This window comes from Lathamus discolor, chromosome 4 (genome assembly GCF_037157495.1).
Source record: "Lathamus discolor isolate bLatDis1 chromosome 4, bLatDis1.hap1, whole genome shotgun sequence".
Lineage (NCBI taxonomy): Eukaryota > Metazoa > Chordata > Aves > Psittaciformes > Psittacidae > Lathamus > Lathamus discolor.
The window spans coordinates 62,902,631-62,918,007 of NC_088887.1; the positions used below are offsets into that span (position 1 = coordinate 62,902,631).

At 42.0% G+C, this 15,377-nt stretch overlaps 1 long non-coding RNA gene across 2 annotated transcripts in view; it reads right to left on the reverse strand.

Moving 5' to 3' along the window:
* Nucleotides 1–15,377, reverse strand: part of LOC136013622 (uncharacterized) — a 39,828-nt gene that overhangs the window by 12,396 nt on the left and 12,055 nt on the right. The window contains exons 2-3 of one of the 2 annotated variants that reach the window (XR_010612301.1): nucleotides 11,364–11,446; nucleotides 2,268–2,353 (exon numbers count right to left, since the gene is read on the reverse strand). This is a non-coding gene — a long non-coding RNA (uncharacterized LOC136013622). The remainder of the gene's footprint in view (nucleotides 1–2,267; nucleotides 2,354–11,363; nucleotides 11,447–15,377) is intronic. The other variant, XR_010612302.1, reaches the window with a different exon arrangement.

The following is a 15,377-nucleotide window of genomic DNA, read 5'->3' on the forward strand; positions in this document are numbered from 1 at the left end:
AAGAGCTGTCAGCTGACAAAACAAGGTGGGTAGTTATAGATACAAGTTAGGAGAGTGACAGGAAAAAATAAATACAGCTCCACGCACATAAGCACATACACGTGCAGGGCCAGCCTACCACTTGCAAACAGACTATTGTTTCCACACATAAACAGCTTCAAAGTAGAATATTCTTGATCACATTTATTGCCCATTCCTGATTAAAACTGGAAGAAATCATATTTATCTCTTTTCTTAAAAAAAGAAATTATTATATGACCCAGTGGAAAACCCTCTAAAACATCCAGTTCTTCAAAATTACTGACCAGAATCTCATCTGGCATAACTCAGGCTTGTTATCATAGGATCAGAGAATCACAGAATGGTTTCGGTTGGAAGGGATCTTAAAGACCATCCAGTTCCAACTCCCCTGCCATGGGCATGGGCACCTTCCACTAGACCAGGTTGCTCCAAGCCCTGTCCAGCCTGGCCTTGAACACTGCCAGGGATGGGGCAGCCACAGCTTCTCTGGGCAACCTGTGCCAGGGCCTCACCACCCTCATAGTAAATAATTTCTTCCTAATATCTAATCTAAATCTATCCTCTTTCACTTTAAAGCTATGCAAACATCTACACAGTAAAGCATCTTTACCCTAGCTTAATATCTGCCCCATATGTTGTTTCTTTAGAACAACTTGTCTTCCCCCTTGGTTTTTTTTCAAAACATGCATCTGGTTTAAGGTGACTTTTCCTTTCCCAGCATATGGAGCTGAATGATTATGATGATTTACATTTATTTTAAATCACAACCTATTAAATGGAAAAATAAATGCTAATATGTTGATATGGTTTACTTCTGAATGAATTATTGATATGAATTAGTAGTTGCAGCTATCATAATTACTGTTTATTAAATAAATATATTTTGAATTAGAGACACCCTTGATTAAGAAATCACTTTTTTGTCTGAAAACTGTGTCCCTGCTGCTAGTATAAGAAATACCTCACATTAAATAAAAAAAAAAATGTTAGTGAAATTATTCTATTTTTTATCTATTCCTTCGCTCTGTGAACTTGGCAGCGCTTTGTGCATATTCCCTTTCACCGCTTCTCTCCTCTAATCAGTTAAGTGAGGCTCTTTCCCCTCTGTTGTTTGTGTGGATCTGTCACATAGCACCTAGAGACACAAAAAAACATTTTAAATAGGAAAATGCAAAACACAAAAAAAGAAAGGATTGAGGATCAGATACCTGAAACTCCTCTCAACATTTTCTTTCAAGCTGAGCACACTTCATATTAATGGTGACTCTTTAACATAAATAATGATCTAATGAAATAAATATGAAATTGAAAGAATCATAAAAAGAATTTTACATTTAAGAATGCCATCTGTGTAACACTTAGCCTAACAATGAAATCATTTCGGTGCCAAAACAGCTCACTCCTCTTCCAGCACAAGTTACAGGGTAATGGTTTTGCAGAACGGCATAAAAGTCTGAGTTCAATCACAGGAGGAGCACCTGGGTTCAAACACAGACAATGAATCTCTCACATGAGTTTTGAACTAGCCCCTGCTAATGTTTCCACCTCGAGCCACCACAAATTTTTCATGTGGCTGATGATTTTTATCAGAAGGAAATTTTGCTGTCTGAGGGGAAGATTTTGCAGGTCAGTGTGGAGGTATCTATCTTGCAACAGCTATTGCATTGATTCTCTGCTTTCCCACTGTGGAAAACTGCCCTGAAATCCAGAACCCGTTTTGTCAGACTGAAGAGCATAGGACTCAGAAACAAGACCACCTCTATATGTATCTGTAGTGGATAAAGCACTTAGCATTTAACACCAGATTAATGTCAGCCCTTAGGACTGGCATCCTAAGGCACAGGGCTCTCTGGGCACGCAGCTGGAAGACCCACATCACAGGATGGAGATGATGTTTCATGATCTGGGAGGCCAAGCTCTCGCCTTGTGTGAGGCGGCACAGCAGAGCCATGCCGAACACAATGGAGATTGTTTGTTTATACCAGCCGAAGAGAAGGGAACATATTTGTTTTGAGTGAGTTGTGTTAGAATACATATTGTTTTATATGCCCAGGCCTCATTACGCTGTGCTAGTCTTCAATATGGATCAGATCCTAAAACTGCTCGGCATACTGAAATAAATGTGAGCTCTACCCACAGAACATCTCCAGACTTAGGCCTCATGTCTATCAATGTCATCTCAAAAAAACAAATGTTCAAAAAAGAAAAACAACAAAAGTATCTTAGAGACGGTGGAGGATGCTCACGTGCGGTAGATGCCATTCAAGGGGATGCTGAGGAATTACTTGGCGAGATAGAAATCCACAAAACAAGGCTGGAGAACAGAGTGGGCCTGAAAGAAAAGGAGAGATAATTAAGGTTCACTGAAAGAAATATGACTTGTACCACTCAGGTTTGTAATTTAGGAGTTATTCTGAAACCAAGAGGAAATTCTTCCTTCACATCAGCGATGTGGCTGCATTAACATCTCTCCAGGCAAAGGTGGCTGCAACCCATATTTTGCTTAAAGATATGTAATCATGAGAGCATCCACAGAGGAAGAGTTAAAACACTGTTCAATAAACAACCTGAAGTGCAGTACGCTGTATTCATATAAGGGAAGGTATGAGCCAACAGAGAGAGATGTTCAGCTGCAATCAAAGAGGATCTGAGCCTAACTGAGTGCTCACATGACAGTTGGGATCATTTCGGATCCCTTCCAATGAAGATAAAATAGCATCAAAAGCAAGGAGGCTTTTTTCTTTCTTTTAAGGATGAAAACACAACATCATTAGTCAAATTTACTCTGAACTTCACCCTCCTCATGTTGATTTGTACTCAGGTTGAGTAAACATATCTTTCCATCAAGGTAAATAAATGTAAAAGCCTATCAGTAACTTAATTGCCTAAAGAAGGATGCAGTGCGGGGTGTAACACTGTTTTTGACTGTAATGTTGAAGTTAACGACCTCTCAAAAACACCCATTATACAGCTTGGCAGCAAAAAAAATCTGTTTCCTCTTGAAAATTTGCTAATACAATTTCAAACATTTTCAATCATTTTTTTCTTAGTGCTGGGGAGGGGGTGGAAACCTTTGAGGACAATTTTCCAGGAGGCCTAATGTAAAATGGAGTTTGAGACGCTGTCTTTTGCAGGCCTGCATGCCACAGAGAAATTCAGCTTGAGAGAAGCCGAGAGTCCGCAGTAAGGGCAGAAGTTACACAGCATGGGGGGAATGTTTTCAAATGAAAATGGCCGTGGTACCGAGCAGGATCATTCTCTGGGGTGGATGGGGGACTCAGCCTGTGGATGTGAGGAGGAAGCCTAATCTCAGATGCGTAGCACACACCTAGAGACATCTGGGAATGTGCACTCCTCTGTCCTTGCACACCTAGTGCCCCGGATTGAGAGGACCCGCGGGAGAAAGCAGTTGTTGCCATTAAAATGAAGCCATTTAGTAGAAGCGCAGGCAAAATCAGCTCTCTGGTGAGAGGACAGCGAGGGAGAAGGGTATGCCACGCATCTGAGATTGAAATCTGGTTCACGGTGGGCAGGCAGGCAGAGTGCAGAGGCACAGCTGCCAGACTGACATGATGGATCAGAAAAGCTACTAAGGAGCTGCGAGAGTCCAGGCAATTGAAACAAAGCAAAATGGGAAAAGGCAATAGGTCAGACCATCTTTACAATCTACCAATTAAACAATCATCCACTTCCAAGAGCGTACAGTGTCCTAAGCAGTAGACATCCCAGCACGTGATTGATACCATGATGGAGGATCAGGCTTACCAACAGGAATTAATAATAATAATTACTAGGAGCACTAATAATTTTGGATAGGTTGTTCTGTAGTGAGCCACTCTAAGGAAATATCATGGTTGGGCATTTTGGCTTAATTCTATAGCCCCATATGAGCTTTACTCAGCCTGTTGGAAAACAAGGGTGTGTTCACAATTGTCCATTATGTGGGAGGCTTTTGCCAAAATCTCACTCTCCTTCATTCAAAATCTCAATCTCCTTCTCCGTGGTGAGTGCCACGGAGTCGGCTTCAGCTGCTTTCTCCAAAACCCCAAAGCTTTCAGAAACGCTCGTTTCTGCTGGCATCACTCAACAGCTCATTGTTAGAATTTGTTCTCATTGGCATGCATGAACTGAGACTGATGTATGGGGCAATCCAGAGTGACAGCCTTCAGCCCCAAAAGTGGATACCTGCTTCACTTACAGTCCGGGGACTCATACTTGACTCAGAAGGATATATGCAAAAATTATCTTTCCTCTCTCATTTGCCTGTGTTAAGCCTAAGCGTCTTCATCCAAATTAGCAATCAGGCAAACTGTGCATGCAGAAATCTGCACTTGTACAAACTGTGCATTTTTTTTGTAACATTCCAAGATTAAATATCTTGACAAAAGATGAAAACCCTTTAACAAATCTGCCCCTAGAGAAAAGTAACATTTTTTTTTATTCCATTTACTGTCAAATGACATAAAGTATAGCTGAACACAGTCCTATAGGTTGATTTGTTGCTTTAAATAATGTCACTAACATCCAGATATCAATGTGATGGTGCAGGAAAAAAAAGTTCACATTGAGCTAGATTCAATTACAGACCTGGAAATTGAAATTAAGTCTGATGCTACATGCTTAATTCATGTTTGTGTGACTGAGAAAGGGAGTATCTGGTTTACCTTGAATTTCCTGCCTTCGGGTGGTGAAAACATGACCCATCGCTTTAATTAAAAAATAGTTTTCAAATGTAGCTTAAGTGGTATTGCACTGACAGGAGGACACAAACACTTTTTTGTCCTCAACGTGTTATGTGATACAAAGGAAGCTGTTCAACGTCTTTTTCCTCAATTCCTGGATAGGTCTTACAATTCTCATTGAAGAATAGGAATAAATAGAATGACCTCTCAGAATGAGAACACAAAGGTTCTTCTTTAATCAAAAAATCAAACATTCGTCCCTCAAAACCCATAATTCTCTTCTGACCACATAGTTTGAAACAGGTGCATATAGGCAATTGTCACACGTGTTAAGCCAGTCTATACTTATCTCATTTGGGTATTAACACCCAGTATGGTATGCTCACGTTTCATACCCTAAATTACTGTATCGTATCAGCGGACTTTCCACCAGCACACATTTGACTACTGACTTCACATATGGGGCTGGGACTAACTTTTTCTCCTAATATGGTAATGGCACAGGCACTATTTAAATGATTCCTGAGCCTTGTAAATATACACCAGATGTATCTTTTGTAAATGTTACATTTTTCAACATCTCAGCATTTGTGAATAGTTGAAAGCGATGCCAGCCATGCTTTAATGGGGCACGGAAGCATGCTGCATTCAAAGAAATGGCACGCCATTGCAATAGTCAAAATTACAAGTGCTGTCAAAATGCTACATTTTCACTTTATTGATTAGCATCAGGTAAAGCAACTCTCCATATCATACTGTCATACATGCCTGTTTCAGCTGATGTTTGCCGACGTGGGCACACAGAGAGGTATGTGGAGCTCCCAGGGCTGCCCCTGGGAAGGAGAAAGGCAGAGCCCCAGGGAACCAGATGTACCCCCCAGCCACCCCCAATGGCTCAAGGTGGAGCAGGAAGGGATGCAGGTGCTGCTGCTCCCACTGCTGTGGTCACCATCTATTGCCAAGAGGCAATCACAGGGATACACACACTTTCCCAGGGCTAGGGAGGAAGCAAAGTGCACTTTTTCTACCGGCACTGATGTTGTTTGAGGCTATGATACATTTTCTTGTGGCACAGGCTTCTGCTGCTTGCTCCTTCCTCGTTGCAGAGGTAACTCAGCACAGAGAGAGACATGTCCTGTTAGGGACCTCTCCTGGAGTGCATGGTGATTTCATTCAGCTGTAAGAAGCAGCCACCTCCTGGGCTTTCCTGGACCCCTTTTTTCCCCGAGGCTTTTCCTGGCTTTCCCGTGTCACCACAGAAATCTCACAGATGACCCAGGAACACATGTGTGACAAGCTATGGAAAATGTCCTCTCCACACTTTCTACCTCACGGCACTTACCCTAGCCACCACCACCGCTTCCCGACTGTCCCAATGTTCTCCCTGTTAGTATCAGGCAGTAAAAGGAGCCGTCAGAAAATCAGCCATCACGTTTGCCTGAAAATGCACTTCTCCTTTGTAAGATTTGCCCCTAAGCTGCCCCACAGATTAGAAGAAAGGCCTTTATGCTTTTGCACCGTTACTATTATTTGCAAGGCATCGGGCTTTTGCTTGGTGAATTTTGTGCTGGAGTTCCGCAGTGTGCCTCAGTCCAACAAATCAACTAAAATCAGAGTTAGGTGACACATGACAATAAACTTAGAGAGAACTGAGTAGATATAATGCCCCACTACAAGTATTATTTCCAAGTTCACAGGCTTGCAAATTAAAATGTCCCTGGATTGCTGCCATAAGAAAGAACATTAAAAATCAGGGGAAGAGGTCTGGGCATCTGTTAGAAGCATCTAATATATACCAAATGTGTATGCTGAGCTTCTTAGATATATGTGTTGTTGAAATATAGCCTACGACTAATGTAAAAGCAGAAATATTTTAATTGTATTTTTTCCATTTGATATTCAAATGAAAAAAAATATCTTATTAAACACAACACTTGGCTTTGCTATTTTAATAAAAAATAAGTTGTTGAGGAAAATAAAAGCAAAACTACTGATTCCTTTCCTTATGATGATCAAATGAGCCTTTCATGTTTGTATCTTATACTTCACTTTTTAGCATTTTGAGGCAAATAGCAGATATCAAAACTTAGTAAATAATCAAAGACTTATTCAGTTTCTCCAAACTGTCATGCTGCTTATCTTGTAATAACTGATCTCTTAGGTAGCATAAGCTATTTAATTGCTACTGAAGATTATTTGAATGAAAAAAAGAGATGACATTCTCCCTTACCCCTCAGAAAGACAAAACTATATTCTTCAAAAAGACACATGCCGACAGATAGATTCTGATCTCTTCTACACACGCACAAGTGCAATAGCTAATTTTACAAGATTTGATAGGAGCTGCATCTCTGAGATTACACCGTGTCCTCCTGACTGCATATTCCACATGGAAAATGGCTTAATTTGGAAATAAATTTCATTGCTGATAAATCCAGCAACATAGTCTGTGGGCATCCAAAGAACCAAAGCTATTGAATCATTTTAAAAGGAGCTAAGTATGCACAGCAACTGTATTTTAAACGGACTTTTCACAGTGTTGGCAAAGTGTGTATTCATGTATCCCCTCTGACATGATAGACTGTAATGGCTTCGGTCTGTCATGTCAACCATCTGCATATTAAACAGTCCCTAAGTACACATTGACACAGCAGACCCTAATAGCTCTGAAGCCGTAACAATCTATTGAGTCAATAATATGCATGTTAAAGAGCATCTCCTGTACTTCCATCAATATCTTTTATCTTTTCCTTAATTTGTATCTTCTTTTTATATGTATATTTGGAGTTAAGGTTTTAGGAACCTTTATCATTTAACGTGCTGCCACAGATGTGAAACATGTGGCACAGAAAGGCATATGCAGTAGCAAAATGTTTCCCTAGTATCTGGGCCAGATCTTAAAATGAGCACTGTAATATTTTTATGCTGGCAGCACACATTCTTTCAGATAAGGTGGAAATAGCCCCTTCTTTTCTGCTGGGCTGCATCCGGTGCTGGTGAAAAGCCCAGGAAAGATTCCTGATGATTTCACAGGGTTTGGATGGAGCCCAGTGTGATGCTACTCATTTCCTATTATAAATTTCCTTCTAATTAAATGAAATAGGTCACAAGGGAAAAATGAAACAAAAGACAAATGTATTTACTTACAGTAATATCAACCCCCCCAAAAAAGACAATCAGAAACAAGAGAAAAGGTAGTCAAAATACACTGATTCGTCATTAGCTTGAAATTACGTCTGGTACCACAGTCTTAATTCATTCCTGTGTGATCCCAAGATCTTTTGTACCATGGGAGAGGGAGACTGTTATTTAAGCATAAGAAAATGGTGACTTAATTTCTTTTGTCTAAATAGCCACAGAGAAAAGGCTTAACTTGCTTTTCCCCCAACTTCACATCACTGTACCGTGGTGTGATCCCCTCGCACCCTGATCATAAGACTTCCCCATCTAATTCCACTCGTGTTCCTTTCTGTAAGTGTCACGATTTAGCTCACACTTTTAAGTGAAACCAAAATGCAGCTTGTGTTTCCAAAAGGCTGACCCAGGGACAGGAAGGCCACCTGACCCTATCAGCAGATCTTACTGGCCTGAATTCGCCTCTCCTTTCCACTAATTTGACACCAATGCATCTTTGAAGCACATACGGATTTATTCCAGCATATTCTTAATCAACTTTCACGCCAGTAAGGGCAGAATCATGGTACTCTCCCAGCTGCTTTCCAGGAGTGTGCAATTCGTCCTCCCTCTGCCTTGCATCATTTCATGTCCCCAGGCACACCAGCCCAGCCCATCTAATTCTGTGACCCACTTCAAGACAGCATCCCCTAACATCATGACAAGCACTGAAGGCACCTGCCCTCTATTAAGTCTTCACAACTTGCTTCTTGTAGCCAGCAGGTTTTTTCTTCCCAATACAATGGCAGGGAAGTCAATCAGATGCCCACCTGCTTGCCCAGAGATTTGCCCAACCATGAGGCAGGTCTTCAAAGCCTTGGAGTAATGCATCCACTTCATCCTACATGCCACCGTGTGTGTTTTCAGGACAGAACTTTCTGAACAGCAGGTAATGCAGTGCTCACACGCACACAGTATTCATTATTTGAGCTTATCCACTGAAGATCTAGCAATCACATTTACTTTTGGGCAGGAGATTTTTATTTTTTTTTCTAAATGAGAAAGCTATTGAAAAAATCAAAGCAAATGAACAAAAGCTAAAGGATAGGTGCCGTAAAAAAAGATAAAAGGAAAAGTCACTGAAAGTCCTGCTATCTGCATTGCCAGTATTTCCTTTAGCTGAGGGAGTCAGCCCAAGTGGAGCTCTGGAAGGGTTTATTTCTAAGGGAAATGGTTCTTTGCCAGCTCCCTTCTGTGATGCTGCAGTTCATTACCAAATAATAGATGAAGCTTAGTCCTCTCTCTGCAATAATATGGGTACATCTTTGCCCCTTTGAGGAAAACGTGTCCTCCCTGGACTGGCCAAAGAGCTCTCATTTGCTATTCACTCTAGTCAATGCTGGTACTCTCCGTGCAGCACCGAGTCCCACAGCCAGGGCCAGTCCAGCCCTGGTGAAAGTAGGAATGTCACACAGCAATGACACAGCAGCTCTGGACCATATATGACACCCGCCTGCTCATCTGTCTCTTCCATTTGCATTTAATGAGCCCCAAAAGCCTCCTTTCCTGTACTTACCAGAGTTACCAAGCAATGGCAAAGGAGGAGGAGGGCTGTTGGCCACACAGCCAGAAAGAGAGTCCTTTAACGCAAATCCTCTGCACTGAGGATTACCTGGCTGGGTAACATTCAGTCCAGGCAGCCAGCACTTCCAGGAATGGTTCCGCTGATTTATGAGGAGAGGTGGCCCAGTCCAACCCTACGTTAGAGTAACTGATACCAGCTCCAGGCAAAACAAGAGACACCAGCCTCGGTCAGTAAACGAGCCAGATATGGAAGGGCAATGAAGAGAGGGTGAGTGAAAGAAACACAATACCACAGGCAGGGTGCTCCTTGACTTCCCAGCAACCACCTTATGAACGCTGCAAGTGCAAGGTGGGCTCCCCAAGAAGGGCCTTGCTTCCTCCCACCTCATGCCCCTCTTGTGTAAGCCCATCCCACAGCCAGCTCCACCTGAGCCTGACCCAGGCTGGCCAAATCTTGAGCCCACCAAAGTCAGAGGAAAGATTCTCAATGACTTCAGTGATGAGGGCCCCATACCCTCAGGCAAATGTAGGAGAGCAAAACATGGGCAGGGCTATGATTTCACTGTCTGTGTGCATAGGATGTCTTCTTCCCCACATGAAGGAAGGCTGGTCACCCTTCCCACTTCTTTGGTTCTCAGTGTTCAACACTGCACCTGGAGTTATCTTCCATTTACCAGGGAGCTGATTTAAGTGTCTGACTCAGTCACATATGTTTGGCTCCCTTATCCAGAGTAAGATTTGGCCTACTAGCTGTGAAAACAGCTTATATCACATGTGCTGCAAAGCCTAGCCAGAACAGGCTGAATAAAGGATGAAGTTTAATCATGGAAATGTTGACCTACAAATAGAGAACAAAATGTTAAACCACATGGTATAGGGTGCTGCACGCCCCAAATATCAAGGAAAGAAAGAAGAATTGAACACATTTGGAAAGTAAAGCTCACTGTTTGGGGTTTGGGGATGTTTTTTTTTTCTTTCCCTTTCTGCAGATTCGGAGAGTCAGACCCACACTGTTCCCGCTCGCGATGACACCCTGGCATCTGAAGAACAACATGACACCCACCACAAAATGCTGCTGTTGGCTGGCGCCATCTAAAGTGGTGGGATTGGTGAGGGAGGTGAGACTGCCAAAGGAAGGCGAGTGGGGGTGTCACAGCCAGTGGGACCCGGCCACCGGCATGACTCGGGTCTATGGGACCTGTGCAAACTGGGGTGAGGTAAACGTGAAGGGGATGAACGCCCCTTTCATCTCTCATCCTTGAAAGCTATCTGTGGGTTACCTCTAGCGGCTTGTGCGGGGGGGCTATGTCATTATTTTCACACCACCTTCCAGCTGGGGTGTTCTCACCTTTGTGGATTTCACACAAAGAAGGGCAGCTTTTTTGGCAGAGAATCTGTTTCCATTTTTAATCACAACCATCACACAAACAGTTCATCTCACAGGACGTGAAAACTTTCTCATAGGCTTTATTTAACATCATTTGGGGGGTTGCAAAAGACAAAGAAGAATTTTTTAAATCAACAACCGTCTTGCTTTTCAATAACTTGCAGGCTTTGTCTTTAGGTACGCTGCATTTTAGGCAAACATAGTTAACAGCAGCCGGCCAGACCTTACTGACTGACAACTGTTTCTTTACAGGATTTCTGTGTGCCAAGGAGCTGGACAGTAATATCCATTTGGTATTCATGGGAAGTACTTGCAGAACAATAATGGCAATAATTGCTTCTGATTCTTGTGTTTACAACACTGCCAAAGTATCATTAGAGCCTTATTTATAGATAATAATGCTTATCAATCACACATATTTGAATTTTGGAATGTATTAGATTAATATTCTTTTGTAACTTGGTTCTGCACTAATGCTATGAAAAGCACTTTCTGAATGCAGCCCACTAGGAAGGGCTCGCCTCAAAAAAGTAAAAGCATCCAAGCCATCTGCAGGTGAGGGACAAAGGGCATACCTCTTCCTCAGCAGGCAAAACGCTGGAGCCGGACACGCAATTCCCAAAAGCAGATCCTTTGGACTAAAATCGGGGGCGGACTCCTGAAAAAAAATAGCGTGAAAGGTGTGATAGTAGTGTCATGCTTGAGCTTGCTTTTCGATGCTCTAAGGAAGGGTTTGCTTTCTACTGCTTTATAAAGAAATCGGTTTTGGGGGTGAAGAAAAGGTCCATCTATCATCCCACTCTTCAACGGTTTATTCTATCCACCCTATGGGTGAGTTTAGTCTGGACCTCAGGATTCCTCATTAGTTAAGAAGTGGGTAATGAGAAATATAGCACAAAAATCACTCCTAATTCTGGTTATTAAATAATTCCAGCTTTTCTCTATCAATGTCTGCTGCAATTCAATAGCAGGAAAATGGATTTTTAAAAATGACAGTTACAACAAGCAAAAATGTCACCCAAATCTAAATATCAACTGCCATATATTTATATTCTTCTTTGTCTCCCTGTAGCCCATTACAATGCTGAAAAATACACCAAAGCAACTGCAGTACCAAACTCTCCAATTTTTGGAGTGTGGCCAGCTCCATAAATTTGTGTTTAAACAAATAAAATCCATAACAGTGTAGTATGTCTTCTATTATTATTTTTTCCCCTTGCAATGGTTCTCCAAGCAAATGTAAAGAGGCTCTGTCGGTTTAGGGACCATATTTCCGTCTGCCTTTTTTTTTTTTTCCCTTTTACCCGCTGCTGATGTAACTGCTATAAATGCCAGAAATTAGAGAAACTGGGAAGGGGGAGTGCGAGTGGGTTTGTATTTTATTCTGTGTGTCCATTTTGTGGTTTTTATGGCGCTCTCTGCACATTCAGGATAACCTGTTCCTCAATGTCACAGCCCCCATTGTCTCTAGGGATCTTTCACAGTGGCAGAAAAAAGAAATAATTAAAACTCAGAAGCTTTAAATTGCAAAGAACACTTGTGGCTTTGCTGCAACTCCCCCAAACTGCCTCTACCCGATATATCTAATAGGCGAAATTACAAAGTGATGATGCCCCCTTAAAACGTGTTTTGTCCATTAATATTCTAGCGTGATTTGCTTACTGTGTTTATAAAATGCCAGTATTGAGGTTCCCCAGGAATTCCAAACCTATCAAGACAGCCAGTGCTGAGCACAGCCCAATCATTTCTAGATGAAGGCAGGATCTGAAATGAAATTAAAACCTAGCACTGCAGTTAAACATTAAACCAAAGAGCAAAGTTGAAACCAGGATGCAGAGGGGAGCCCCGTCCTTACGGGTTCAGCGCAAAAAAGAGGGCCACCACTCCCGCCCAAGTACCCCAGCTCCTGCTGGGGCTATGGAGCCAGCCTGTCCCTGGTTTTGCTGGAAGAAAGATCCCCCAGCTTCAGCCACCACTTGCAGGCAAAGAAACTATGCCCCCGAGCATTGGCACCAGGGGTGCACAGAGCTTCAGGCTGGGCCCCTTTCCCACTTGCGTCTCGACACCAGCAGGAAAAACAGATCCCAGAACTTGGTGGTGCTGCACCGAGAGGACTTTGACTGATAACCAGCCACAGGTTTTGGTTCCCCTGCTTCTCCTCATTTGAAGAGGAGCCCATAACTCGGGTGCACGCAACCTTCTACGGGGTTCACCAAAGCAGAGACGTCTATGGCATATTCTCCTCTCCCCAGCCATTGGCTGCTCCTCAAAATATTTGTTATATTTTCCTTAGGTTTCAGCACGTCACAGGGGACAAAGCTGTCCCTATAACAGGTCATTAAAATTTGCATCTTATTCTTTCCTAACAGTCCTAAGAAATAGCTGGAAGGGTTCAGTACTAAGATCCTAATTTCAGAAAGTCAAAACACGAGCATTTAAAATCATAATTCACTCTATGCAGACTCCAGACTTCTTATTTTCTTAATTGAGCAATGAACAATAATTTCTATTATTAATGTCTGTTTTTTTCAGGGTGGTAGTGCTTCAACCATTTCTCCTACCTCTCTGAAGGAAAAGGCAAAGAGTTATCACATGGGGAAAGGTAGGTTCATGTTTTGTATTCGTAGGGCTGATGCTAAACCTATACAAAGATAAAAACAGAAATTTCCAGTGAAAGCATTTAGCTTTTCTTTTTTCAGCCAGAGGTACCAGAAGTCAGATTTCTGTGCCCACATTTGAGTTCCTAAAGAAAAGTGGCCACATTTTTTATATAATACTGAGTTTTCACAGTTCTCACTGAAGTCAAATGAAGGCGTAAACAACCAATGCCCTTGAAAACAGTCCCCTTCCTGAAGTACCCCTTTCCTATGCCTGTATGAACCCCCAGTATGACAAGGCTGGCCCTCCTGCACAAAATAAGTAGACGACCCTACAAGCACTGCTCACATACCCCATCCATTTCAGCACAAGAAGTCTGAGCATGAAGAATCAGGTCTCAAGAAAATCCACTCAATGACCAGCAAAAACACCTTCCTAAAGTTAAATGGGGTTAATACAGGTTACATTTGGGGATTTCTAGGTATGGGACGTGAAAATTGAGACAGCTAAGTTTTGGGTAACTTGTTCGCTAATTGTATCTCAGTGGTCACAAAATATTAAAAATGAACATTCAACTGGAAAAGATCTAAACAGAAAGGGTTTCAAACCTGTATTTTTGTCATACCTTTTTATTTGCTATATTTCTCACCAGAACAATATTATTCTGTTTGTATTTAGCATTAGGTTTATCATCAAATAGCTATTCTTTCTGCTATCAGATTGCATGACTTTGTATATTTATCCCTCCAGATGCCTGGCATGAACATTTCTTTTCCTTATTTTTGTATCATCTATAGCAACTAAAATTTGGAATTTGTAGTTGCACATCATCTTCACAGAACTCTAAGACACAAGCAGGAATAAAAACAAAAACATACCTTTTCATCAAGTAGCCTGCTAACCAAAAGGAGAAAGAAAATAATCTTTGTATATTTCTAAATAGTCCTGTAGGATTCATATACTTTTACTATGTGCTACGTATCGTATAGTTCCTCCCTCTGTTGTGACATCTCTGATTACTTTAAAAAAAAAACTTTCAAAAACGTTAAGGCACAAACCTTTGTATGGAGTACTTTTAGTATGCTTTTTATTCTGACAAGGTTAATAATTATCCTATAAGCATGACACAGTGTTTTAAAATGTTGTTTCTGCTATGAGCTAGCATTGTGCATTGGGTATAAATGTGGAAAGAAAGGTTATTTCACAGCAGAGAAATGTATATTTAAACAAATTGTGATAAAACGGTGAAACTGTTTAAAGAGGAAAAGTTGAGGGGTTTCTTCCCCATCACAGTTGTTCTGAACCCAAAATATCTGTAGCAAATTTCAGAAGGGCACTGACATTTGCAATGAAAACACGAGCTACTGAAATTAGTCTGAGATAATTGAGAGAATAATAGCAAATGTCCCAGGGCTTTGGGCAAAAGTGGCCAGAAAGAGATCTGCTGTGTGGCAGGTGTCACGCGTGTCCCCCCACCACCAACAACCTGCCTTCTTTTGTGGCACCTGTGACTAGCTCCTAGTGGGAAACAGGTTATGGACTAACCAGGCTTTGTGCTGTCCATCAGTAAGACAGCTCCTAAGTGCTTACAGTCCTCATGACAGCCTTAGTCTTCCCTAGAACATGCAAGTGCTCTTTTCACTTTTCACAAGCTCATACACACCCAGCACTTCCCAATGGTGCAAAGACACCTTTTTTTTGCCCAACTGTTCAAAATGCCCAGTCATATGTATCGTGTGCACCATATGTAGCAACTGCCATTGTGGCTGGCCCGGCTGGCCAGAGCCAAGCTGGGTAGGATCTAACCCTTAGATGTCTTAGGAGTCAGGACAAGGTCAATGTGGCCCTCAGACCTAACTCCATCCACATCAAACAAATGCAAAAATAATCTCTCAGCTGATATGAAGGTCTCATGGAGGTAGAGAGGGTCAGATCCTGCTCATTCCAAGGAGGCAAACCTCCGGGTGGCTTCAATGAACAGGACAAGCAGG